This window comes from Ips typographus, linkage group LG5 (genome assembly GCF_016097725.1).
Source record: "Ips typographus isolate SLU linkage group LG5, UJ_Ityp_2.0, whole genome shotgun sequence".
Lineage (NCBI taxonomy): Eukaryota > Metazoa > Arthropoda > Insecta > Coleoptera > Curculionidae > Ips > Ips typographus.
In genome coordinates this window covers 12,383,245-12,410,637 of record NC_138426.1, presented here as the reverse complement: position 1 = coordinate 12,410,637, position 27,393 = coordinate 12,383,245, and the positions used below count along the sequence as shown (strand labels likewise).

At 33.6% G+C, this 27,393-nt stretch overlaps 1 long non-coding RNA gene across 1 annotated transcript; it reads right to left on the bottom strand.

Annotated features, from left to right (window-relative positions):
* Positions 1–1,870: 1,870 nt before the first annotated feature.
* Positions 1,871–13,562, bottom strand: LOC145729016 (uncharacterized). Its single transcript, XR_014178213.1, has 2 exons — positions 13,421–13,562; positions 1,871–2,133 (listed from the first exon to the last, which is right to left on the bottom strand). It is a non-coding gene; the product is annotated as an uncharacterized LOC145729016 (long non-coding RNA).
* Positions 13,563–27,393: the final 13,831 nt, after the last annotated feature.

Genomic DNA, 27,393 nt, shown 5'->3' with positions numbered 1-27,393 from the left:
TCAAGAATTTGTTACAACAAATTCATACATTAAAAACCTTAAAAATTGACTTGAACCCCAAAATGTGACTGAAAAGTGACATCAGAAGCTTAAAATTTGCATTTGAAGTAAGTTTTCATAATTTGAAGACAAATTTCAATATTTTAATCTTAGATGCAGGAAATTGACATTAGATTCACGAAAATTGTCTTGGAAACGAACTTTTTTCGTGCTTTTCATTTTCTTCGAATTCTGGACTATTTTTAGTGCTTCAAAACTGCTTTCAGCTTGGAAAATCGAGTTTCAAGACTATCTTCACCAAGTTATTGACATAGCAAACTTAAAAAACATTTTTTACATTCTTCATAGACTTAAAATGGCATTCCAAGCTTTGTCACTATTAAATCGACTTCTAGACACCTCAGTGCTAAAAATTTGGGTATTTCTTAATAAACTAGACTGTTTTTAGTGTTTTAAGGCTGTTTTCAGTGCCTCAAATCGAGTTTCAAGACTATCTCTACAAAGTTTTTAACTTATCAGGCCTAAAAACCAGTTTGTCCACTGACCATAATCTTGAAAATGTCATTTCAAGCTTCTTCACTATTAAATTGACTTCTACACTCATAGGTGCAATAAATTGTAGCATCTCTAAGAAATTCAGACTGTTTTTAGTGCTTTTTAAAACTGAAAAATCGAGTTTAAGACTATTTCCAAAAGTCAAGTTTCTTCAGTAATAAAAGTAAAAAATGTTGGTACCAAATGCTACAATAATAGTCTTGAGAACTAATTTTTAGAAATAAAATAGTCCGAAAATTTAATTTACTTTTAGACTTGTTGTCCAGTCCAGAAAATTGAGTTGTACACCAATTAAAGTCTTGAAAATATACTTTTGGACTCTCTTTAGTCCTAGTAAAGTCAGTTCTAGCATTAAAAGTCAACTTTTATATTATTTTTAGTAGTAAAAAATGAGTTTCATGCACAATAATCTTTGTCTTGATTTCCGGACTTTTTTTAGTTCTTGAATGCCAGTTTCAGACACTCAACCAGGATGGCAGTCCGAGAAAGCGAATCATAAGACCATTCCTAGTAGTAAAAAAGTTTTTAGACTATTCAGTACAAATTTGGACTTTCACAAGTCTTGGATGTTCAGTTTTAAACTATAAAACGATTTTTTAAATTGAAATTTGGAGGACTGTGTATCTTCCTTAGGAAACGTTTTTCAGAAAAATGAAATAATGCAAGTCAACTTATTTTTTGATTGGCTATCAAATGGTGAATTATTGACACTTAAAACTGGACCACCCTGTATAATTTTTAACAATTTTTGAATTTTTTTAAGTTGGGAGGTAAACCGCGACACCTTTGAAGCCACAATTACCCCAAAAAAAGGCATCTCTCAATTATTTTTGGTCGCATGTCGACAATGGTGTAGAACCGTATTTGTTGAAAGGGAGAAAATTAGCGCAGGTCGCGACATGTGTGTGGAAACAGCTGATGCCCAAGATGTATATCCATGATCAAGGCAGTAGTAGCAGTACGACCGACAGATGGTACCGCTTTTTGAGACAGAAGGCACACGCCTATCTCCGGGTGATCATCCTTGGTTTATACAGTACATTCCTTTGAAGAATCGTTCACTGACATTAGTAGACACAGCCAGCAGCTCACATGATCAGTGATGCGATTTTGGCACAAATACTGCACTTTTGATGGTCTACCATAGTGAAATTAAAATGAGCCAGGCACGGTCTCCTATGACGTAGTAAGAGACATTAGAATTTTGTAACGTACGTAGAAGTTTAAAGTCAGGACGTGAATTAATCGGTCTTTCTCGTAAAATTATTTTAATGGATCAGTTCTTACTATTATTTGGACACCATTAAAGTCACAATAAAACAACTTACAATTTCAGTTTTGTCTTCTTCGACGTTTGATAATACATTAGACATACCTCTCACTCAACTTATTATAAACCAAAGAGAGATTGACCATCATAACTGACGGAATAAACTATACTAAACTCTTCTGTGATGCACCTGAAAAAGACGTTGACGGTGGTTCCAGTAATGGTTTTCTTGCAGCATGTGGTTCGCTGGCTGTACCGAAATGATATGGGCAGCTTTTAATGACGCACAGAAACACTTTATTTCCCGCCTGCAAGTAATAATGATTATTACAAAATCATGCTCTTCTTGTGGAGTTTAAAAAGAGAAAAAAACGATTTAGTGTCTAATTAGCAAAACTGAACGTTCAGTGCGGTCTCTAGACCAATTTTCTGTGCCATGTGTTAAAGAAGATACCTCTGGCAGCATTTCCAGTGACACTAAAATTGCTTTATCGTCTCCATTAAAATAATTCGGTTAGGACTTAATTTTTTCGTGTTTATTCCAAATTCGGCCAGACACCTTTTCGGTATAACAGGTGGTCGGCCTAATGCCGCACTTTTAAATATAGGTAACCCTTTTTTGGTGGCCCTCCGGAAAACTTTTGCGTCAGAAATCGATCGATAACCGACGGGGAAAAGAACTAAAGCCACCCAGAAATTTCTCACGATAAAATCACGATTTAAGAAACGGTATTGAGAGAATTTTATTCTCCCGACTTTCAGGAATCTAAAAACACCAAAAAATTGTCATGTGTCAAAAATATCTAGTAACTTTGGAACGGATGGATGGGCGTAATAATTGTCAAATTAGTTTCAGTATTTTTGTATTTGGATGCTTTTTAGAAAACTTTGACATCCGGTAGCAGCATTGTGTGTGATTGGTCAAAAAAAGCAGCAAGCTGTACAGCTCAGTACTAAAAATACGCGTTAACGGCCATGTTACCCATAAATCTATTTTTTTTCCGCTTACTAACTTGATAATTAATTAACCTCATCGAGAATGGATACGAAAACAAAGGCATTGTTTGCAAATCCCACGGAGACGCAAACGATCGTTTTCCTAATTAAATGAAACTCGACACCGACATTTGGGGGACGCATCGGACAAGGGAGGCTGCGTGACATTTTTAGAGGGCGCGCCCCTGAGGGGCGCATCTCCGTATGGCATTCTGGGCTTAATGGACCTTTCAATTTCCGAAAATTACATAATTGAATCGGTAGCTTCTGAACGTGAATGTCATTGTTCGAAAGGTTATCACAAGTCAATTTTGCTAGTTCGCAAATTTGTTCGGGTCACTGATCGATGTAGGTAATATTCGAATTTCTCGACAATCTGTTAATATAATATGCGAAAAATCAAACAAAACTAGAATTTATTTTGCAAGTTATTTCCAAAATTTGATGAAAAAATATTGACCTTCCTGTGCAATGCATTGTTTTGTGCATTTTCATCTTGAACAAACTATACACAAACAGTTGGCTTATAAAGATACTTTACTCTATTTTCCCCTAGTTATTCTGTAAAAAAAATTCAGAAAGGTTTTCAATATACAGGGTGGTCCAGTTTTAAATGTCAATAATTCACCATTATATATCCCATCAAAAAATAAGTTAACATACATTATGTCATTTTTCTGAAAAAGGCTTCCTAAGGAAAATACAGTTCTTCAAATTTCACTTTAAAAAATCGTTTTTTTTTTGTCATAACTGTCAGACCGTTGGATCAAATTTGGAACAAACATTCTAGAAATTAATACTCATTATAAATGACGTTTGCCAAAATTCTCCAGAAGCGTAGATACAGGAAGATGGTTTTCATGTTTTTGCCTTATTTTCTACGTCTTTGGATATTTTTCAAAAATTACAGTTTCTTTTAATTTTATTGTTCACGATGAAAAATTAATTATCCTTTTTACAATTCTAATTTGAAACTTCGTTTACGAGATAATTCACTCATTACGTTCAAAGACCCAAAACTAACCCAACCCAAATTAAAAATTGTCTTGAAAACGAAAAATTGACTTAAGAAGCCTACAAAATTTCATTGTAGCCAGTTTTCATAGTTTCCAAATAAACTGAAATTCTTTAGTTGTGAAAATTGATTTAGAAAAGATAAAAATTGATTTCAGAAGCTTAAAAATGGTTTGTAACCAGTTTTAATACAAATCGAGAGACTTAGAATACTAGAATTTTTGAGTACAAATTCATACATTTAAACCTTAAAAATTGACTTGAACACCAAAAAGTGACATCAGAAACGTAAAATTTGCATTTGAAGTAAGTTTTCATAATTTGAAAACAAATTTCAATATTTTAGTCTTGAAAATAGTCTTAAATACAGAACATTGACATTGGATTCATAAAAATTGTCTTGAAAACTAACTTTTCGTACTTTTTACTTTGCTTTTCATTTTCTTCGAATTCTGGACTAATTTTAGTGCTTCAAAACTGCTTTCAGCTTGGAAAATCGAGTTTCAAGACTATCTTCATCAAGTTATTGACATAGCAAACTTAAAAAACAATTTTTACATTCTTCATAGACTTAAAATAGCATTTCAAGCTTTGTCACTATTAAATCGACTTCTAGACACCTCAGTGCTAAAAACTCAAGTATTTCTTAAAAATCTAGACTGTTTTTAGTGCTTTAAGATGCTTCAAGACTATCTTTTGACTTATCAGGCCTAAAAGCCAGTTTGGACACTGTCCATAGTCTTGAAAATGTCATTTCAAGCTTAGCTTCTTTACTATTAAATTTCTACACTCATAGGTGCAATAAATTGTAGTATCTCAGACTGTTTTTAGTGCTTTTTAAGACTGAAAAATCCAGTTTAAGATTATTTCCACAAAGAAGTTTGAAAGAAATTGACTCTCTTTAGTCCTAGTAAAGTTAGTTCTAGCCTTAAAAATCAACTTTTAGATTATTTTTAGTAGCAAAAAATGAGTTTCATTGTCTTGATTTCCGGACTGTTTTTAGTTTTTACCAGGAAGGCAGTCTGAAAAAACGAATCATGAGACTATTCCTAGTAGTTAATAGCAAGTTTTTAGACTATTCAGTACAAATTTGGACTCTCACAAGTCTTGAATGTTCAGTTTTACACTATAAAACGATTTTTTAAATTGAAATTTGGTGGGCTGTATCTTAGGAAACGTTTTTCAGAAAAATTACATAATGCAAGTCAACTTATTTTTTGATTGGCTATTGAATGGTGAATTATTGACACTTAAAACTCGACCACCCTGTATAATCAAAAAAAAACCATAACCCATTCTGAAAAAACCAAAAAATGGTAATTCTAACCTAATTTGTGCTTATGACAAACGCTAACCATGACAGTTTCTTACAGTCCCTAATTCATGTATTATCAGAAGAATTGTTCATTGTATTTATTTTTAAACCACTCTGTATTTTAAAAGTTCTTACGTTCCTTTAAGATGCTATAAGTATGAAATGAGTTAAAAATATTCGTATTCAGTTGATACGTCAAAGACAATGTTCAGATTTGTTGATTCACGCTGTAGAAAATGTGTACAGTTTTCGAGATATTTTAGGCCAAAAATGCCATCACATTTGATTTTAATAACATTCAGTTTCATTTCCTATTAAACATTTGTTTGAAACGGCAAAATCTTAAATCGCTGTCCAAGAAACCCTTTCAATTTGTAATTTGAGTACAGTGGACCTTATACATACATCAACAAACCATATGGGTCACACGGGGTCATCTAACGGTCTACATCAAATAAAAATTAGTTCACATCCTCGCTATTTTACCTGCCTTTCTGACCATACAGTTTTTCTCATGGTCAGCAGGTAAAAAGCTCTACTTTCGGTACGAAAAACCGTCTTACTATGACCAATGGTCCGTATACACTTGCCAAACCCCCCGAAATGACCATGAATGGACGCGTCCGATTTAAGGGTGCAAATTTACCTGCGATTGAACCTTTACATATGGTCTGACCCAATTTAAATAACCCTTTTGTTGGTGAAAAGGGTCAGTTGACCCTTTGAGTGCTGTTGTAATACGGTCATCATTTTTTTAGACCAGAAGGGACAGTGGTCATAATCCGTTATAGTTTGTTCCTACAAGCAACTAATCCAGATTGTATATTAGATCCTGAAGTGGAATAAAAAGGTAACAAAAATAAATCAAGTTGTAGGCAGGTAAATTTCTTACAATATGGTGGTCAATGTAAGTTACATTTTTTTGAAATGTAAATTTGAAAATTTACCTGGATCGGTATCAATGACCATGAGAAAGTGCCCGAAAGGGCCCAACAGGTAAACGGTCAGGATGTGAACTAATTTTAATTTGACCGTTGATTGTGTAACACATAAGGTAGTACATATACCTAGAACGGTTACAGTCAAAACTAGTTCTGGTTAGCTTAAAAAAGTGAAAAGATAATGTTATCCTGTTACACTTAGGAAATAATCAACAAGCAGTCCTCCTTCCATATTTTTACATATTTCGTTTCAAACTGGAACGAGAATTATCATTAGAAATATGTGCAACAGAAAAAAACGCGATAGTCGAGAGTTTTGCAAGATTCGACAAGCACGAAAGGTTTGATTTGCCAAGATCGATTTAGATTAAATTAGTAATTTATAGTTTTCAGAGAATGTTATACATTTTAGATTGGTTCTTAGTGGCGCCACAAAGTTCGAAGCAATATCTCCATTACTAAAATTTGCATCAACCATACTAAGTAAATACCATAAAACATTACTGGATAACCCCCGTTCATCAATGTAGAACCGTATAATTACCTCAGTTCCTAGATAACGACCACCAATATCAACCCAGTCGTATTTTTATGCAAAACTGTGTCAGAGCAACCGTTCCCGTTATCAATAATAATTTTTTAAATGGTAAATAAAATGGCAGACGATATTCCGTTATCATGGTACATCGTACTTGGAAACCATACGTGTTATTCGACGTTCATGCACGGAATTTAAATAACCCCGGTATCTATTCTCGTTTTTCCCCTCTCCCGTTTGGTTATCACCACTCGGAGAACTATTAAAGTGGCTTTTAAAAAAAAAAAAACGCAAAGGTATAGATAATTTTGATGTATTCGTTTCCTGGGAAGGCGATTACCGTTTCGCTAGCTTGGGTATTAACGATAAAACTGCCTATGTAAAATCAGAAAAAAAGGGTTGTGTAAGCTGCTAAAGGACCAATGGTCACAGATCCCAAATAAGAGAACTGTAATGTCCATGGGAAATCATTTTTAAGGGTGGAATGACCCTTGATCAACCTTTATGAGGTGAAGACAATGTCGTATAAGCTGATGATGTCACTGAATCTTGTAAGATTACAAATTGACAGCTTTAGTAACCCTAATAGTGATTAAAGTGATAAATACAAACTCTCCCATTAATTCACGTTTTATTGTCTCTTTTTTTTTAATTTTGATCCTAACCTAACATTTTCCGAGAAAAACTGTAAAACAAGTTATCTCTAATTAATCGTAATCTAAATGAGGGATTTCTAGTTTAAAAGGAGTGGTCATCTCAGATATTGAACCAAAGAATTTATTTATTATATTTTTTTATTATTAATTCAGTTGTGAAACGCAACAAATATTTCACACCCTGTACGTTTATTGATCAAGAAGGAAAGCTTGGTTTACTATGTGATTTACAAAAACTGCCAGATTTCTGATAAATTTAGAGTAACTATTCTAAATGGAACACCCTGTATGTCACTGAGTACAGTTTCCGAGATATTTATATTCAAAGAAGTCATTACTTTCAACACAAAATTTCTTGACATTATTTTTTGGACATTATATTATTTGAACAGTTGGAAAAGATACAATTGTAAAAGCACGTCACGTGATCGTTGCAATTTAAATTCGCAGCTGGTAAAACTGTGAAGTTAAATTAGAAATTGTGAACAACAGTCACGTGACCAGGAAAATGTCATCTTTAACCTTGAAAATTCTGTAAATTACACTTCAACAGCTGCAAAAGCTGATATTGTGAAAGCACGTCACGTGATAGTGACAATTTAAACTCGTAGCTGGCAAAACTGTGAAGTTAAATTAGAACTTGTGAACAACAGTCACGTGACCAGGAAAATGTTATATTTAACCTTGAAAAGTCTGTACATTACACTTCAACAGTTGGAAAAGCTTATTATCGTAAGAGCACGTCACGTGATCGTGGCAATTTAAATTCGCAGCTGGCAAAACTGTAAAGTTAAATTAGAACTTGTGAACAACAGTCACGTGACCAGGAAAATGTCATATTTAACGTTGAAAATTCTGTAAATTACACTTCAACAGTTGGAAAAGCTGATATTGTAAAAGCACGTCACGTGATAGTGACAATTTAAATTGTCGCATCAGGCAACACCGTAAATTTGAAACTTGTCAACAAGAGTCACGTGACCAAAAAAAATGTCACCTTTAGCCAGAAACAGTTGGAAAAACTAAAATTGTAAAAGCATTCAAAGCGTGTGATAGTGACAATTTCAATTTGCAGCTGACAACACCGTAAAGTTAAATTGACACCTGTCAGAAACAGTCATGTGATCCTGAAATCATCCAAATCCATGGCAACTGTAGGTAATTTTAAAACACAATAAAATCACAATTTTTAAATGCCAATAATTTGAAAACGTCTAAACCAAATGTCAACTTATTATTTACTTTTGGAATCAGTAGAAAAAGATCTATCAACTCTTCAGAAAATATACAGGGTGTTCCATTAAACATTTATCAACTCGACAATTATCCAGATCTACTGTATACTGTATGTACATAAAGTGTACAGTTTCCGAGATATTTAAGTAGTCATTACTTTCAACACCAAATTTCTTGACATTTTTTGGACAGTTGGAAAAGATACAATTGTAAAAGCACGTCACGTGATCGTGGCAATTTAAATTCGCAGCTGGCAAAACTGTGAAGTTAACTTGACACTTGTGAACAACAGTCACGTGACCAAAATTCTGTAACAGTTGGAAAAGCTGATATAGTGAAAGTACGTCACGTGATAGTGACAATTTAAATTCGCACCAGGCAACACAATAAAGTTAAATTGAAGTTGGTCAACAACAGTCACGTGACCAAAAAAATGTCATCTTTAACTTAGAACAGTCTGTAAATTACATTTAAAGCGTGTGATCGTGACAATTTCAATTTGCAGCAACCCGTAAAGGTAAATTGACACCTGTCAAATATAGTCATGTGATCCGCAAAATCATCCAAATCCATGGCAACTGTGATTTAAAAAAGCACAATGAAATCACAATTTTTAAACTCCAATAATTTGAAAACGGCTAAACCAAATGTCAACCTATTATATACTCTTGAAATCAGAAGAAAAAGATCTATAAACTCATCAGAAAATATACAGGGTGTTCCATTAAACATTCCATCAAACAATTATCCAGATCTACTGTGTACTGTACATGTACAGTTTCCCTGATATACAGGGTCAAACTCCCTAGCTTCAAAACTAGAGTATTTATGCATTCAAAAACTGCACAATTTCAAATGGTATACCATCTAGATGTAATCAAGTTCTGCTTATCGTGGCCTGCTTGTGTTCTATAATAGTCTTGTTGTCATTTAAACAGGAAACACCCTGTAAAAGTTTCACATGTCGGCGTGACGATTTCTTCCACATCTGGAACTAGCATCTTAAAAATTCTTCAGTCCGATACGAGACCATTCGGAATGTGAAATTAGACATTACAATCGATCACACTGTATGATCTGAATGTCAATGAGGTCGATTTCAATAATCAGAAAGGTATTTGGGTTAAGATTTCTGATTCACACCTTTAGGAATTCAAAACAAAAAACGGTCAAAGGATTTTCTTTATACTACTTTTTTTTTAGAAGGGTTTTTGGTTAACGTCTTTTTGGAACCGTTATGATAACCAACTACTGATATAACTAGTAAACGGTTAAATCCAGAATTTGTTGTAACGTATTTCCCGGACTGTATATAAAGTACATAACTTGGGACCAATTAAAATCAGGGCAAATCCCCACCACGATCTCTTGCAAACCAATTCCCAACTACCTGGACTTATACATAAGGACTCTGTCTTTATCCCACTAACTACAGCCTGCACTAACCCTCTTTGTTATGTACTCTCCCTGATTATCCCTTAGAATGGCAAAGGGACGTCCCTTCTTTCTTAACGGTTGGTCCAGGGCCCCAGCAGCCCTAAAGGAATCAGTCTTGTTCTGGCTTTACAGAGCTGCACACACACCTTCATTTTTGAGATTGCAATATATTACGATAATTTTAGAATAAGTTTTTAGGGATAGTCGAAACGGTTTTGTGATATCGATACGTGATTGTTAGGTTTAGATTGCAATAAAATTAATTCTTTTGATAAGGTAGGAGAATTATGGATTCCGGTTTCATCGATTTCGAAGGAGGATCACCGTGCAGCCCCATCCTTGGTAAGTACCCATACACGCAATTTATCAATTTACTATACAATACACATAAACTGCATTTTCTCTGTTATTTCAATATACGGAAATCATTAGCGGAACTATAAGGGTTGTTACAGCCAGGTGCATACACCACCTGTAAATTTACATCCTGACTTTTTTTTAACAGAGAGGGTTAGATGTTTTGTGGTGCATTCTAAATGGGTTATAAAGCTGGTTTTTCAAGTTTTGAGAAAACGTTTTGTATTGATAATTCATATGACATTAAAAATGTAATAAATTGTCAGTAAGTGAATAGTTTTGCCTTTTGAACATCAAATACTTTGGGGGGAGAGGGGAGATTGACTCTCATTGATTTTCACTCTCGGAGTGATCAAAAACACATATAAGAATTTTTAGCCCATTAGGCAAATAAGTATGTGAATCATTAATATAACAATTTTGAAATCCATAATAAAATAGAGTAAGTAAAACGTTTAGAACCGACCAATAAACTTCAATAACGATTCTTTGTTGCAATTAACAATTTTTACAGGTTTTAAAGGTTTGAAAATTCCTAAATTGACTTGACAAAAGTGCTTTTTTGTGCTTATTTCACCTAATTTAAGGTCTTTTGGTATAAATATGATTTTTGTTGTGCGTTAGCATCTTTGTAACAAGTTAAAAAATTGCCAAAATTGCAGTTTTGACAAAATGTTAATTTTTCTACTTTTTCAAGTATCGTGGCTTAATTTTACTAACCCGTTTTTAGAACAATAATTTAATTTGCCATAAGCCACTTGGAAGTGTTAGAAGTTACTTACAGTGTTAGAAGAAAGCCATTTTTAATTGCTATAATTCACTTGATAGATTTAAGTCACCTTAAAGTGTTAGAAGCTGCTATATGAAAATATCAGATATCACTTGGGAGGGCTAGAAACCATTTTAAAGTGTCAAAAAATACTTAAATTTGATAAAATATCCGCTTGACAGTGCTAGAAGCTTCTAAAACTCCACTTGAAAGTGCCAAAAACCTTTGATACGTCAGTTTAAACTGCTGAGAGCCGCTTTAAATTGCCAGAAGTCACTTTAAAGTAACAGAAGTCTTTTAAGTGCCACTCGAAAGTGTTAGAAATCTCTTGAAAGCGCTAGAAGACACTTTAAAGTGGCAGAAGTCACTTGGAAGTGTTAGAAACCACTTTAAATTGCCAGAAGTCACTTGAAAGTGCCAGAAGATCTTTAAAGTGCTACTCGAAAGTGTAAAAAATCTCTTGAAAGCGCTAGAAGACACTTTAAAGTGCTAGAAGTCACTTGAAAGTGTCAGAAGCCTCTAAAACAGCACTTGTATGTACCAAAACTTACTTGGAAGTGCTAGAAGCCACTTTAGAGTGTCAGAAGTCCTTGAAACTGCTTGAAAGTGTTAGAAATCTCTTGGAAGCGCTACAAGACACTGCAAATTGCCAGAAGTCTCTTATAAGTGCCAGGAGTCACTTTAAAGCTCTGGAAGCCACTTAAAACTGCCAGAAGTCACCTGAAAGTGTTAGAAGCCTTGAAAACACCACTAAAAAGTACCAGAACTCATTTGGAAGTGCTAGAAGCCAAGTTTACAGTGTCAGATGTCCTTGAAATGCTACTTGACAGTGTTAGAAAACATTGCAAATTGCCAGATGTTTCTTAGAAGTGCCAAGAGCCACTTTAAAGTTCTGGAAGCCACTTAAAAGTGCCAGAAGTCACTTCAAAGTGTTAGAAGCCTCTAAAACACCACTAAAAAGTACCAGAACTCCCTTGGAAGGGCTAGAAGCCACTTTAAAGTGTCAGAAGTCCTTGAAATGCTACTTGAAAGTGTCAGAAATCTCTTGGAAGCGCTAGAAGACACTGCAAATTGACAGAAGTCTCTTAGAAGTGCCAGAAAGCACTTTAAAGTACCGAAAGCCACTTAAAAGTGCCAGAAGTCACCTGAAAGTGTTAGAAGCCTTGAAAACACCACTAAAAAGTACCAGAACTCATTTGGAAGTGCTATAAGCCAAGTTTACAGTGTCAGATGTCCTTGAAATGCTACTTGAAAGTGTTAGAAAACACTGCAAATTGCCGGATGTTTCTTAGAAGTGCCAGGAGCCACTTTAAAGTTCTGAAAGCCACTTAAAAGTGCCAGAAGTCACTTCAAAGTGTTAGAAGCCTCTAAAACACCACTAAAAAGTACCAGAATTCCCTTGGAAGGGCTAGAAGCCACTTGAAAGTGTCAGAAATCTCTTGGAAGCGCTAGAAGACACTGCAAAATGCCAGAAGTCTCTTAGAAGTGCCAGGAGCCACTTTAAAGTACCGGAAGCCACTTAAAAGTGCCAGAAGTCACCTGAAAGTGTCAGAAGCCTGTAAAACACCCCTAAAAAGTACCAAAACTCACTTGGAAGTGCTAGAAGCCACTTTAAAGTGGCAGAAACCTCTGAAATGTCACTTAAAAGTGTTAGAAATCATTTGAAAGTCTTGGAAAAATCTTTGAACTGATCTGCGACTTATAATGACAATGACATTTTCTGTAAGGTCATCCTATCTAAACAAAACTAAAATTCTCAGAATTAATGCAAGAAACTTAAACTTTCAGGTCTAATAGCGGCTATTTAACAATTTTGTGCATCTCTTTTGTAACCAAAGATTTTGCTCCTCCTGAAACGTGTATCCTTAGCAGTAACATAAAGAATTAAAGGCTTAATGTCACAATTTAAACAGGAAATCATAAACTAAGAGAAACTTTATTCATTTATTATAAAAGCTGATATGGTTGGTGAAACTGAAACAAAAGGATGAAGGCCTCCCCCCCCTCTTTACGTTACTCATACATCTCATTTTAAAAATCAACCTAGCCTAACGAGGTTTTACCTGCAAGTTATGTAATTGAAGCAGTAATGGTTAGTGAAAGTAAATAATAATTCAAATTTCAAACACAATCGACTACCACCCATAAAATTGAAAAGGTCAAAACAACAATGATGATAATAAAGAGGGTGTGAGGCTGCAAAAAGGGCATTTAGAGGGGTTGTTAAAGCAAATAAAGTGCTATTGAGATTATACTTTCAATAACGGTTGTTGTAGTAATAAAAGTTTGTCAAGACCTTTAGACGACCGTAATTTAAAAGTAAAAGATAAATTTACCTGATGGACAAATTGCTATTCGCATTGCGATTAGCGGCACACATGCCTGCTCAATTAAAGATGATCGTTTCTCCTTGAAACAGATAAGCAAAAAATTGTTTAACAATTTTTATTTTCCACATTAACCGTTATCGGTACAACTAAACGTTGCTATCAAGAAAAACAAGTCACCTTGCATAAATTACCAACACTATAAGCCACATTATACGCAAGTACACAGGAACAATTAGTTCACTATTAATATGCATACCTCGAAATGAAAAAGATTGTAGAAAACAAGACACATCACTCATCTGGCCCTAGTTCCATGAAACCCATAAAACCCATTAAAAACGTACCATGCCACACGGCATTCCCTGAAGAACTTCATCTCACCAAATGTGAAATTCCCGAGTTTGAAATTAAAGCGGTATAACAAGGCCATTACCATCTTCACACATAGTGAAATGAAGAAATGGACCTGTTTTACCATACAACCGGGCACATTCTCCCACAGTAAAGATGTTAAAGTTCAACGGGTAATTCGGCAGATTTGTCGGTTCATCTTTGGGACTTCTACGGAATTAAAGGACTGGTTTTTGGCTTTGTTCTGAAATGAAGTAGTCTTGTAACACTTTTCGTTATCTTTGTACCATCGAATTCCATCAGGGAAATTTATGGATGCTGTTGATGTCATATCAAAAGTAGAATCAATAAGTTTATTTCACTTGTTGCTGTAAACAAATTATAATCTAAATTAATACAAAATATAAAACTTTTCTTATCTTTTGACTCATAAAGCTATGAAATACGTTTGGTATGGTTTATACTGATTTTAAGACTGTTTTGTGGTTTTACAGCTTTATGGAGAGGATCTTGACGGTTGTCATATTAAAAAATTGACTAAAATCAACTCAGAAACTCAGAAAAATGCTGAAGATATAAAAGAAATTCAATTAAAGTCAAATTGATTTGTTTACTTTTCAAGTATGTTTGATTTGTACCTCTATGGGAATGAATTTGACATTTTTCAGGTTTATGATAGAACTTTAACGAACGGCCAAAATAACTGTCAAAATTCCACTTACAATGCTATACAATACTTATTGTTACTGTTTATATAGATTTTACTGGATTTTAAAACTGTTTTGTGGTTGTAATTGTCATGTTTAAAAACAGACTAAAATTAAGTCAGAAGCACACAAACAAATGTTATAAAAGCCAAAAAATGTACTGATAAAAGTATAAAATCCATTCAACCAAACTCAAACTGATTTTGTTGCTTTTTAAGTATTCGTTTCGTTGTTTTGTATCTTCATGGAATTAAATTTGACAGTTTTCAAGTTTAGAACTGTAACTGACTGCCAAATGTCATCTGTCAAAATATGACGTAATAATGTAATAGAAATGAAAATCAAACTTCAGGAATAACACACACAGGATTCTTGAAACGAGGGAAGGGAATTATCAAGAGAAAGGCATTGTCAGCTTTTCTGTCACATTCTATCACTTTTCTTTGAGAATTCCGGTTATAAATAGACTTTATTTTACTTTTTACTGACTCATTACTCACGGGTAGGTAATGGGATTTATTATCTATTCAAAAGTAGTTTAAACAGACATAGAAAAAAGTTTTTAACACTCATTCATCAATCTCCATTTCTTCTTATAATAATAATAATTATTGATTTTTGGGCTGTTTACAAGACCAGAACTGTTACAGTAGTAAACGATAATTAATTGGAAGTTTTCTAAATTTTTTTCCGCTTAAATGCCTCAATAAATTGAATCTTCGACTAAATTTGATTCCTATAACAATTTTGGTAACATTACCAAATTTCTATTTGAATTGGCACTTTCTCAGTAAACCAACCAAAAAAATCAAATTTTTCACACTGTTCAAAGCATAAAATTCCAACTACGTCACGAGTCGCTTTAATAACAATTAGAAAAATTATTAAAAGATCCAACAAGGTTCTAGACAAAAATTTATCTCATAAGAAAACAATTAAGAACCAGTTACTGTTGGTTAAATTAACGATGAGATTTTAATCGGTTTGGGTGACGGGAAAAAGTCAGAATTGTACTTTAGTTTTTTGATTTGATAACACAACCTTGAAGTTATCGCAAGTTAAAAAGATAGTACTAGTTTACTGAATATAGATTAAATGGGAAAAAATTAAATTGCACTAATTTGCCAAACTCGTAAAAACACACGTTTTCGAGGGTACGGGGAATTTTGGTCTAAGATTGATTTTTACAGATCGTCTGATAGTGACTGTAAATTTTGCGATACAGACCTGTTACATAAACACTAAGTAGGGAAAGTCTTTTAATTAGCTACTGGATGGTATAGGTATAGAAAATAGTAAGATTCTTGCATTAGGGTCACGTTTTAATGTATGTCAAATTAGGAAAAATAACTACACAACATATTTCTGCCTAATTTACTAAAATATTGCCTGCGATTAGTTGATAATCTTCTTCTAGGAAGGACTTTTAGATGATATTCTGCAAAACTTGACAAACCCTAATGTTCTTTCATCTTTTAATCTTTTCCTAACTAAATCATTTTTTGCTCGTAAATTTACAGCTCAAACAAGTATTTAAGAGCAAATAGTCACATATTGTTCCCTAAGTGCCGCTATAGTAAACTTAACCGGTCGGGGGAGCCACTTTAAACGGGTTAAACGGTACCGTTTATGGGTGACATAAGACCGGCAACGTGTCGAAGCTAAAGGTCAATCATAACTTGCTGCACTTGTTAAAAAAAAGTGACAATTAGGTTTACTACAGGGTGTCTAAAATACATTTTTTTATGGGTCCCATTATTGCATATTTTAATTTATGTTTTCTTTATTAGTATTGCCATTTCAAACAAAATGATCACGTGACCAACTGTCAGATGATGTAATCAATGTCCATGGCACTGCACACGATTTTATTTGGTACAAATCTTTGTAGAAGCTTCTACAACTTGCCAGAACATTCTAACACCTGTTTCAACGTTTCAAAACCTTCCAGATCGTTGTAGAAGCTTTTATAGTTTAGCAGAACGTTTTAGAGCCTTTGGCAACGTTCCAGAGGCTTTCAGATCTTTGTAGAAGCTTTTACAATTTGGCAGAACGTTCTCGAGCCTTTGGCAATGTTCCAAAACCTTCCAAATCTGTATAGAAGCTGCTATAGCTTGACATAACATTCTAGAGCATTTTGCAACGTTCGTAAACCTTACAAATCTCTGTAGAAGCTTGGTAGAACGTTCTAGAGCCTTTGGTAACGTTGCAAAACCGTTCAGATATTTGTAGAAGCTTCTATAGTTTTGCAGAACGTTCTAGAGGCTTTAGCAACGTTCCAGAGGCTTTCAGATCTTTGTAGAAGCTTCTATAGTTTAGCAGAATGTTTTAGAGCCTTTGGCAATGTTCCAAATCTGTATAGAAGCTGCTATAGCTTGACATAACATTCTAGAGCATTTTGCAACGTTCGTAAACCTTACAAATCTTTGTAGAAGCTTAGCAGAACATTCTAGAGCCTTTGGTATTCGTTCGAGAACCTTTCAGATCTTTGTAGAAGCTTCTATAGTTTAGCAGAACGTTCTAGAGCCTTTGGTATCGTTCCAGAGGCTTTCAGATCTTTGTAGAAGCTTTTATAATTTGGCAAAACGTTCTCGAGCCTTTGGCAATGTTCCAAAACCTTCCAAATCTGTATAGAAGCTGCTATAGCTTGACATAACATTCTAGAGCATTTTGCAACGTTCGTAAACCTTACAAATCTTTGTAGAAGCTTAGCAGAACGTTCTAGAGCCTTTGGTATTCGTTCGAGAACCTTTCAGATCTTTGTAGAAGCTTCTATAGTTTAGCAGAACGTTCTAGAGCCTTTGGTATCGTTCCAGAGGCTTTCAGATCTTTGTAGAAGCTTTTATAATTTGGCAAAACGTTCTCGAGCCTTTGGCAATGTTCCAATCCCTTCCAAATCTGTATAGAAGCTGCTATAGCTTGACATAACATTCTAGAGCATTTTGCAACGTTCGTAAACCTTACAAATCTTTGTAGAAGCTTGGCAGAACGTTCTAGAGCCTTTGGTAACGTTCCAAAACCGTTCAGATATTTGTAGAAGCTTCTATAGTTTTGCAGAACGTTCTAGAGGCTTTAGCAACGTTCCAGAGGCTTTCAGATCTTTCTAGAAGCTTCTATAGTCTAGCAGAATGTTTTAGAGCCTTTGGCAATGTTACAAATCTGTATAGAAGCTGATATAGCTTGACAAAACATTCTAGTGCATTTTTCAACGTTCGTAAACCTTACAAATCGTTGTAAAAGCTTGGCAGAACGTTCTACAGCCTTTAGTAACGTTCCAAAACCGTTCAGATATTTGTAGAAGCTTCTATAGTTTGGCAGAACGTTCTAGAGGCTTTAGCAACGTTCCAGAGCCTTTCAGATCTTTGTAGAAGCTTCTATAGTTTAGCAAAACGTTCTCTAGGCTTTAGCAACGTTCCAAATCTATATAGAAGCTGCTATAGCTTGACAAAACATTCTAGAGCATTTTTGAACGTTCGTAATCGTTACAAATTTTTGAAGAGGCTTCTACAGCTTGCCAAAACATTCTAACACCTTTTTCAACGTTCCAAAACCTTCCAGATTCTTGTAGAAGCTTGTGGCAGAACGTTCTAGAGCCTTTGGTAACGTTCCAGAACCTTTCAGATCTTTATTGTAGAAGCTTTTATAGTTTGGCAGAAAGTTCTAAAGCCTATGGCAATGTTCCAAAACCTTCCAAATATTTGTAGAAGCTTGGCAGAACGAGAACCTTTAAGATCTTTCTAGAAGCTACTGGAACTTGTCAGAATGTTTTAATTTGTTGCCCAGAAATTTTCAAAAGTAAACTAACTGATAATAGAAGACTCACATATGATACTGCCACGTTGTAGAGGATAAAAGTGGTAATTGTCATGTTTTATTTATTTTCAACTCAATTTAAACTTAAATAACCCTCGGAGGGGCTTGGAAAACGGACATCCTGTATACTAGTAAGCAAATTTCGAAAATTATATAGGTATAGGACCCAGTGGTAAAAAGAGAGAACCTTTAGAAAGCAACTACCAGGACATTGTAGGTGACAGGACAGTCAGTCAAAACGAATCATTCAACAGTTCAGTTTTCAGTCACGTGACCACTGCATCACGTGACAACTGTCTTTGTCTTCCCCATTGGTTTCTTCTCTCTTCTTACTACTGATTTCCTAAAAGATAGGTTAGGCCAAAATGAGTTTTTATGCTATGCATTTTTGTCATCAGTTTAGTTAAACTATATTTTTATTACATTGGTGTATAAAGTAGTTGGTTTTAATCGTGGATTAGTAAAACTTTGGTGCAACTTTCTCCAGTCAAACATATTTGGAAAATTGCTAATTACATCTTCATTATTAGGATTAGAACTATTGATTAGATATTGGGCTACCTCTCCAACAACTCCTAGTTACCGATAATAAATCCCTTTTTAATAATACTTATACATATCAAAAAAAACATTTTACACTATCTAAAAAAATACATACAAAATATTTGAAGTAAACTGTTATCTGTTCGAGTAGTAAAGATTAAACTTTTCCTGCACGTACAGATGATGAAGGTCAGAGCAAATCTGCACTAAAAGCATCTGGTCTTATCTAAAGTACCTGGAGCACCAACGTCGAAGCAATAAAACCAGCGACGAAGCACATCTTCTTCGAAGATTAACAATGGCAATTACAGAAAAAAGCAGACAGCATCATTCGACGTCGATTAGGATGACTAGACCCTCTGTAAAAAAAAATTCCTTACGTATCAGCTTCCTTTACTCAGCTACTTTAAAACGACTGGGATGCGATAAGACTTATTGTGTTTCAGATGAATGTCATCAACATTCTTCCTGAAGAAGATGCATTTTTGATTTCTTATTTGAATGTTGATTGAATCTCTACAATTAAAAACTTCAGTTTGTATAGTTTGTAAGTACTGCAATAGATAAAACCGTTATTATTTATCTGCACATCAAACCAAGTAATTTAAATAGCAAGATGCATTATTAATTTCCTTGTTAATGCCCTCCTTTGTTTTTAATAAACAAATAGTCCAAAAATAGATAAGACGATCTAAAACCCAATTGCCTAGTTTGGAACATTTTGATGATAATTATGATTCAACTGGAATCAAAGTTGATTATTTCAATTGTGAGAAATCGAGCTGGCATTTAAACAAATTATAAGGCGCTTTCTCATGATGAACGTCTAATTATTTCAGTCTACGTATTGTTTATTTATTGCTGGGAGCTTGTTCAGCTTTATAGGCACGTGCTGTTTAATAAAAACTGTTTAAATTAACGCCTGTGATTAAAGACATTTATTTGTTAATGTGTTCGATTATTGCACATCTTAAAATTGTCGATAACTTTAACTATCAATACTTTTTAAGTGCGCTTTATAGTGTTTACTTTTCGGGAATCTGTTTGTGCACTAGGATACAATTTAATCAGATATGTGCATTATCGCATCTAAAATTAGATCATAGATCTGCAATTGAAATTTTTCCATTCTGAGAGGTAGCTGACATTGAAAAACACGGTTACGTTGCAAAACAATTTTTATCAAAAATGATGTTTTGACGAATTTCCGTCTAGACTCAAAAGCTTTAAAATGTTGTTTTGTATTTTAGATACTTTAGACAATTTTGAGTGTAATGCTCAATAATTTGCACGTGCAGCATTTGCGTTAATCTGAACAAAGTGGTGAAAAAGAATGGGACAGAAAAGTTTCTTCAAATTGATTCATTCGATTTCAATAATTTTTTTGAGGGTTTAGAGGTATTTTTTATTTCTTTCTGATAACCTAAATAATCTTTTGGAAAGTTGTCACCGAGTATACAGGGTGTGACTGAGGTGTAGTAAAAAATTAAAAATATGATGTAACGCCATCTATAAACACTCTTTGCCTGGTGATGTTATTGCAAAATTTCAAAAATGGGTTTTTTTACTTTTCTTGTTTTTAATTTAACCATTTCTTTAAATCTTTTGTGATAAAAGAAAGGGATTAGCAAGGTTACTACTAACTACCCAATTTAACTAAAAATCCTAATCTGCGTTATACAGGGTGACCCAAATAAAATTTTGAAAAGAAAATCATATTTTTATCATAAATCTTGGCAGTGATTTTAGTTTAATGATCCAATTCATATATCTAGACGTTTTCCCTTTCTTTTTCCGCAAAAAGATTTAAGGTTAAATTAAAAACAAGAAAAGTACGTAAAAACCCCATTTTGAAATTTTGCAATAAAATTTGTAAACGATTATTAATCACTAAACTCACAAGATGAAATCACAAGATTCGATTGAGGTTATTTTGAAACATAAAACATTTTTTTACGAGAAATGACGTTAAACCCAATTTTTCATTTTTTGACTACACATAAATCTGTATATAAGCTACTAAAGCTTGACATGACATTCTAGAGCATTTTGCAACGTTCGTAAACCTTACAAATCTTTGTAGAAGCTTGGCAGAACGTTCTAGAGCATTTGGTAACGTTCCAAAACCGTTCAGATATTTGTAGAAGCTTCTATAGTTTTGCAGAACGTTCCAGAGGCTTTCAGATCTTTGTAGAAGCTTTTGTAATTTGGCAGAACGTTCTAGAGCCTTTGGCAATGTTCCAAAACCTTCCAAATCTGTATATAAGCTACTAAAGCTTGACATGACATTCTAGAGCATTTTGCAACGTTCGTAAACCTTACAAATCTTTGTAGAAGCTTGGCAGAACGTTCTAGAGCCTTTGGTAAAGTTGAGATCTTTGTAGAAGCTTCTATAGTTTAGCAGAATGTTTTAGAGCCTTTGGCAATGTTCCAAATCTGTATAGAAGCTGCTATAGCTTGACAAAACATTCTAGAGTATTTTTCAACGTTCGTAATCTTTACAAATTTTTGAAGAGGCTTCTACAGCTTGCCAAAACATTCTAACACCTTTTTCAACGTTCCAAAACCTTCCAAATCTTTGTAGAAGCTTGGCAGAGGGTTAAGAGGTATTTTTTATTTCTTTCTGATAACCTTAATAATCTTTTGGAAAGTTGTCACCGAGTATACAGGGTGTGACTGAGGTGTAGTAAAAAAATAAAAAATTTGGTGTAACGCCATCTATAGACACTTATTGCCAGGTGATGTTATTGCAAAATTTCAAAAATGGGTTTTTTTTACTTTTCTTGTTTTTAATTTAACCATTTCTTTAAATCTTTTGTGAAAAAAGAAACGGATTAGCAAGGTTACACTTAAAACTACCCAATTTAACTAAAAATCCTAATCTGCGTTATACAGGGTGACCCAAATAAAATTTTGAAAAGAAAATCATATTTTTATCACAAATCTTGGCAATGATTTTAGTTTAATGATCCAATTCATATATCTAAACGTTTTCCCTTTCTTTTTCCGCAAAAAAATTTAAGGTTAAATTAAAAACAAGAAAAGTACGTAAAAACAACCCTATTTTGAATAAAATTTGTAAACGACTATTAATCACTAAACTGGCGAAAACGTCTAGAGATATTGTTCACAAGATTCGATTAAGGTTATTTTGAAACATAAAACATTTTTTTACCAGAAATTACTTTTGCTTTCAAACCGGTTGAAAACAATTACAATCAAATTACACATGGGAAATCCGGCATCTACAAGGCACAAGCCCTAGACAAAAACCCTTTTAATAGGGGGGCCCTTGAAATATGAACCAAATGGGCAAAGGTTGGCGATCTTTGACCATTTCGAATGACCGTTGACCAGCCTACCTGACATCCATTGTTGTCCTCGGTATTAATTTAAAGTACGTGTTTATTGGGTGTGTCCGAGTAGGTTTTTTCTTGTTCCGGTTTAAAGTTGTTGGTAGTCCTTGAAGGGCTTACCCAAGGTTTGACCACGTTTGTTACTTTATAGCTTAGCTATAGTTGTAAACATGCCAATTTCAATAATTGTGTGTGTGTGTGTTCTAACATGGAAGTAACCTAACAATGGTTTGGCCACGTGACATGAAAATGATCTCCAATTTGAAATTTGCTTCAGCACAAGATAAAACATTATAATAATGGTCTCTTGCGAGACTAATTTGACAATTTAGATAATTGTCTTGCTGTAACGACGTCTCTTTACTTTCAAGATGTTTTGTTACACAAACGAATGCATGTTTGTGACACTAGATTAGGTTGTTTCGCAGAAACCATAGTAGTCTGAGAAAATGTCATATTCAAGTAAACATTTTGTTGGAAACCACTTAAAGACAGTTAAAATGGAGCAATCCAGTATATTTGAATAAATAAATTTAAATCACTTATATCTGCAATAATAATCATACTACATCACATTGGGGTCGCGTTAATTATGAATCATTACAAATCCGTATTGCTCGGAGCCCTAATTGATGTCCAATTAAAATTGGCAACAAGAAATTACTTATACAGAGTGTCTAAAATATCTTTTATTTCTATCTAATGGAGGAAGATTAAAAATACTTAACCAGAATATGTTTAACCTACTGTAACAAAAATCACCCACTGTTCTGGATGTTTTATACATACAGGGTGTCCAAAAGAGGATAGTATCTTAAACATTTATAAAGATCTACAAGTACGATCATCCGTCATAAAAACATTGAAAGTTATTTTTTTTTAAATGGAACCTCCTGTATATAGTGTGTCTCAAAGTGCTTTTCAAAAATTCAAGATGGCGGCCATTAGAATTTACAAATTTATCATCCAAATCTCAGAAACCAATGACGATCGATTTTTTCTAATTACGTCTTCGTGTTCTACGTAAAAAAATTGCCTTAATAATGTTTAGTTTCAAAACTCTCCTTGGCTTTGTTAAAAAGCTGTAAGCAATTGTTTAAAATGCAGCCTATGACCCAATTTTCCGGAAAACGAAGAAAGATAATTTAATTTGGAAATCGGAAATAAGTTTCACATAAAATTCTCTAAAACTTTCCCCATTTAACCGACTCTGTAGCTCTTACGGTTACCTAGATCCAAACAACCAATTTGGGACACACTGTATTAGTTCTGAAAACGAAAGGCCATTAAAATTGCATTAAAATGATATACCTATTATGTTCCTACTACTACTAAACACAAATTTGTGTACAGGGTGTCAAAGTTTCAGTTTGATGTACCCTGAGAGCAAAAATACCGTAATACAATCCTGTAGAGTGTTGAGGATGAAATTTGCCACAACTTCGTTTATTATATAATTATTTTGAAAATTAATTGCACCGGAAATTGTTTCTGCTTCAAGACTTTTTTGTCTCTCTCTGTAGTAACAATAAACAAAGACAGAAACGTGATTTTTTATGACTAAACGTAATTGAAGAGTGTTAAGAAACCTTTTGATGACCATTTGCAGATTAACCAAATTTTAAACCTTAAACCTACGTTACTTAAACGCGTAAACCAGAATTTGCTTGTACTCTTGCACTTTTTGTTAAACCAAGTTTATGGCGTTTTGATATAAAAATAACAAAAAGTAAAAAAAAAAACTGTTTTTTGAAAAAATTTTGTCTGTCAAAATTGACAGTTCTATAATTTGTTCAGAATAACCACCATGTCAGTTACAGAATTTCTTGAAAATTGTTACCCTAGACTAAGTTGTGATTTGACTGAGACAAATCATGTGCAAAATGTCACAGTCATTGTCAGATGCAGTCAGTTTTGAAAATTGTCACGTGTCAAGAATTACAGCATTCAAGGCAGTTCAAAATTTCTACCTGTCAAAAATGACACACAATGACAGTTCAATAATTTATTCAGAATTTTAATTTGTTAAACAGTTGACAATATGCTTGAAAATTCTTAGTTCAAGAATTTGTTAAAAATGATTAACTGTCAAATATAAAATTTTTTGAAAATTCTCACCTGTCAAGAATTACGCCCTTCAAATGAGGGCACAAATAAAATATGATTCAAATATTGTAATTGCAAGATAAAAATGGAAATCTTATAATATCTGACCGGTTGTAACTCAGATAACTTTAAAAAATTACATTAAAGAATGTTTGTTTCTATAGGAAGAATTCTCAAAGACTGTTGGGATTTGTTGGATAATTGCTAGACTATAACATAAAAATCGCAATCATCTCGACGTTTTCTTTCGTTAAAATCATCGAGCTGAACTAAAAAAAGCACGGTTTTTGTCTTCCCCGGATTGAATAATCGAAACCATAAGCGTATCTTTTGCGGGGCTGAGCTATTTTAATTAATGTCAGACAATGCGGTGTAAATTCAACATTTTCAGTCAACTCTCCATCTAAAGTTGTGTTGTAGGAAAGGTCAACACAACTAGAGCAGAATAGGGGGAGAAGATCGAATCAGGGCCCTAATTCTTGAAAACAGGGAATGCTCAAGAGAAATGTTGATAGAATGTGACAGAAGCAGCAGACAATTAACGGTTCCTGTCACATTCTCTTGATAATCCTCTTTTCAAGAATTTTAATTAATAAATAGGGTTTTGCGTAATTACTATGGTTGATCGCAAAAGTGAAAACCAATCCGAAAATCTTCTAGGAATTTTATTAATTTTTGCGGTATCTAAAACCGGACGATGTATACATAATCCAGTGAGGCAACAAATCATAAAAGTATATCCATTTAGCTTCAGTATTGCACTAATTTCGTAAATAAATTGCCTACTACCAGGTTTTAATTATATAATTTTTTAATAGTTTAATCGCATGAACATCATCAAAACCAACTTTCCATCTTCTTGATCAGTGGCGTGGTTGTTGTATATTAGTGTTATTAACGGGCTTTCATATTTACTCACTATGTAAGATAATAATACGTCAGAATGATTGTTTTTTTACAAAATGTTGTAATTTTTTAATAGTCTTTATTGAACATTAACTTATTTCACTTAATTTGTTGCTTTTCTCAGTAATTTCAATCTGAACTAGTAAAAACAACAATTATTATCATTCAACTCATTCACCGCCGGTTGCTAAATTTGATGCATAATTTAATACATTATGAAATCCATTTTTTAAGTCTAAAAGAATCACGTGACTATTTGAACTTTAAAAAGAGTCACGTGACTTTAAAATTATCAGTCTGAATATTATTAATTTCTATAGAAACCCTGAAATCAGAGGCTACTATTGGTCAATTTTAAAGGATGATATTTTAACCTTAAAAATAGTCACGTGATTTAGTGATTAGAACTAAAAAACTTCACGTGATCTCTCAAATACGATTTCGGCATTTAAAACAGTCACATGATGACGTGTTACTAGATATTTAAAAAAAAATCGTCACGTGATTATCAGTGCAAACTAAAAAAACGGACACGTGATCTTCAGAATCGTTTTGACAAAATTTAATAATTGAAAATAGTCACATAACCGTCTGCACCTTAAAAGTTGTCACGTGATTATCAAATAACATTTGGACATTTAAAACATTCACGTGACCGATGAAAAAGAGTCACGTAAGTTTCAAAATGTGAATTTAAACTTAAAAACGGTCACGTGATCTTCATAATCTGCTTTGACGTTAAAAATAGTGTCACACATGACCTTTAAAATTATATTGGTTGATTGAAAATAGTCACGTGATCATTTGCACTTTAAATACAGTTACGTGACTTTAAAAATATTAGTTTATATTGAAAAACAATCACGTGACCCTTCAAATAATAATTTGACATTTAAAATAGTCACGTGATGTTCAGGATTTCGTTTTAATGTTCAAGAAAAATGACCTTTTTAATTAATGTCATGCCAACGTTTTTACCTTAAAACGAGTCACGTGACTTTAAAATGTATAATTTTTTGATATTTAAAACGCTCACACATTTTTAAACTAACTCCATTTCGACTGAGCGTAGCTCCGTTAATTAAGGAAGCTAGAAAAAAGTGTAAATAAGGAAAGTTGTAGGAAATTTTATCTTCTACAAGATTGTATTAAGGTGTTTTTTCCCTTAAGGGCCTCTTTAAGAAGTTATAAGTCAAAATACCGCCTTCAAAAATTAACACCAACGCCCCCTTAAATCATTCACGTAACCTTTAGGATTTTTAAGGTTGAAAATAAATTTGATAATTGAATATTATCACGTGGCCATTTGCACTGAAAAACAGAATCACCTGTCTTTAATTATAAATTCTATTTTTAATCTGAATCACGTGACTTTTAAAATATCAGCCTAAAACTGTCACGTGAAGGATGACATTTTAACCTTAAAAAGTGATTCAGTGTATGTTTATATTAAAAAAGTGTCACATGACCTTTAAAATTATAGTTGAAGATTGAAAATAGTCACGTGACCATTTGCTCTTTAAATGGAGTCACGTTTCTTAAAAAAATATTAGTTTAAACTGAAAAACGATCACGTGACAGTTCAAATAATATTTTGACATTTAAAACAGTGACACGTGATGTTCAGAATTTCGTTTTAATGTTCAAGAAAGTGACTTTTTTAACTAATGTCATATTTCACTTTAAAACAAGTCACGTGACTTTAAAACGTATAATAATTTTTTGACATTATTCAACTCCATTTCGACTGAGCGTAGCTCCGTTAATTAAGGAGCTAGAAAAAAGTGTAAATAAGGAAAGTTGTAGCAAATTTCATCTTCTACAAGATTGTATTAAGGTGTTTTTCCCCTTAAGGTCCTCTTTAAGAAGTTATAAGTCAAAATACCGGCTTCAAAAACACCCCTTAAATCCGGTACTAAATACATCATGTTTCTATTGAGTTTTGTAGTTGTTGCTTCTTTCAGTAAAACAACAATTATTCTGATTACTGATAATTAAAAAGGGGTGGTGAGGAAAATATTTCTGAGTATCCGACACCGATTTCAACTGACTAAACTGCGGGAGAATAAAAAACGACCAGTATTTTCGATTATCTATCCCCAGAACCCAACCGCACTAATTTGTCTCACTCCAAACCGCCCACAATGCGCACCCGTCTCTCTCCTACACTCGGGTTCACCTGTATCCCCCCCTAAAA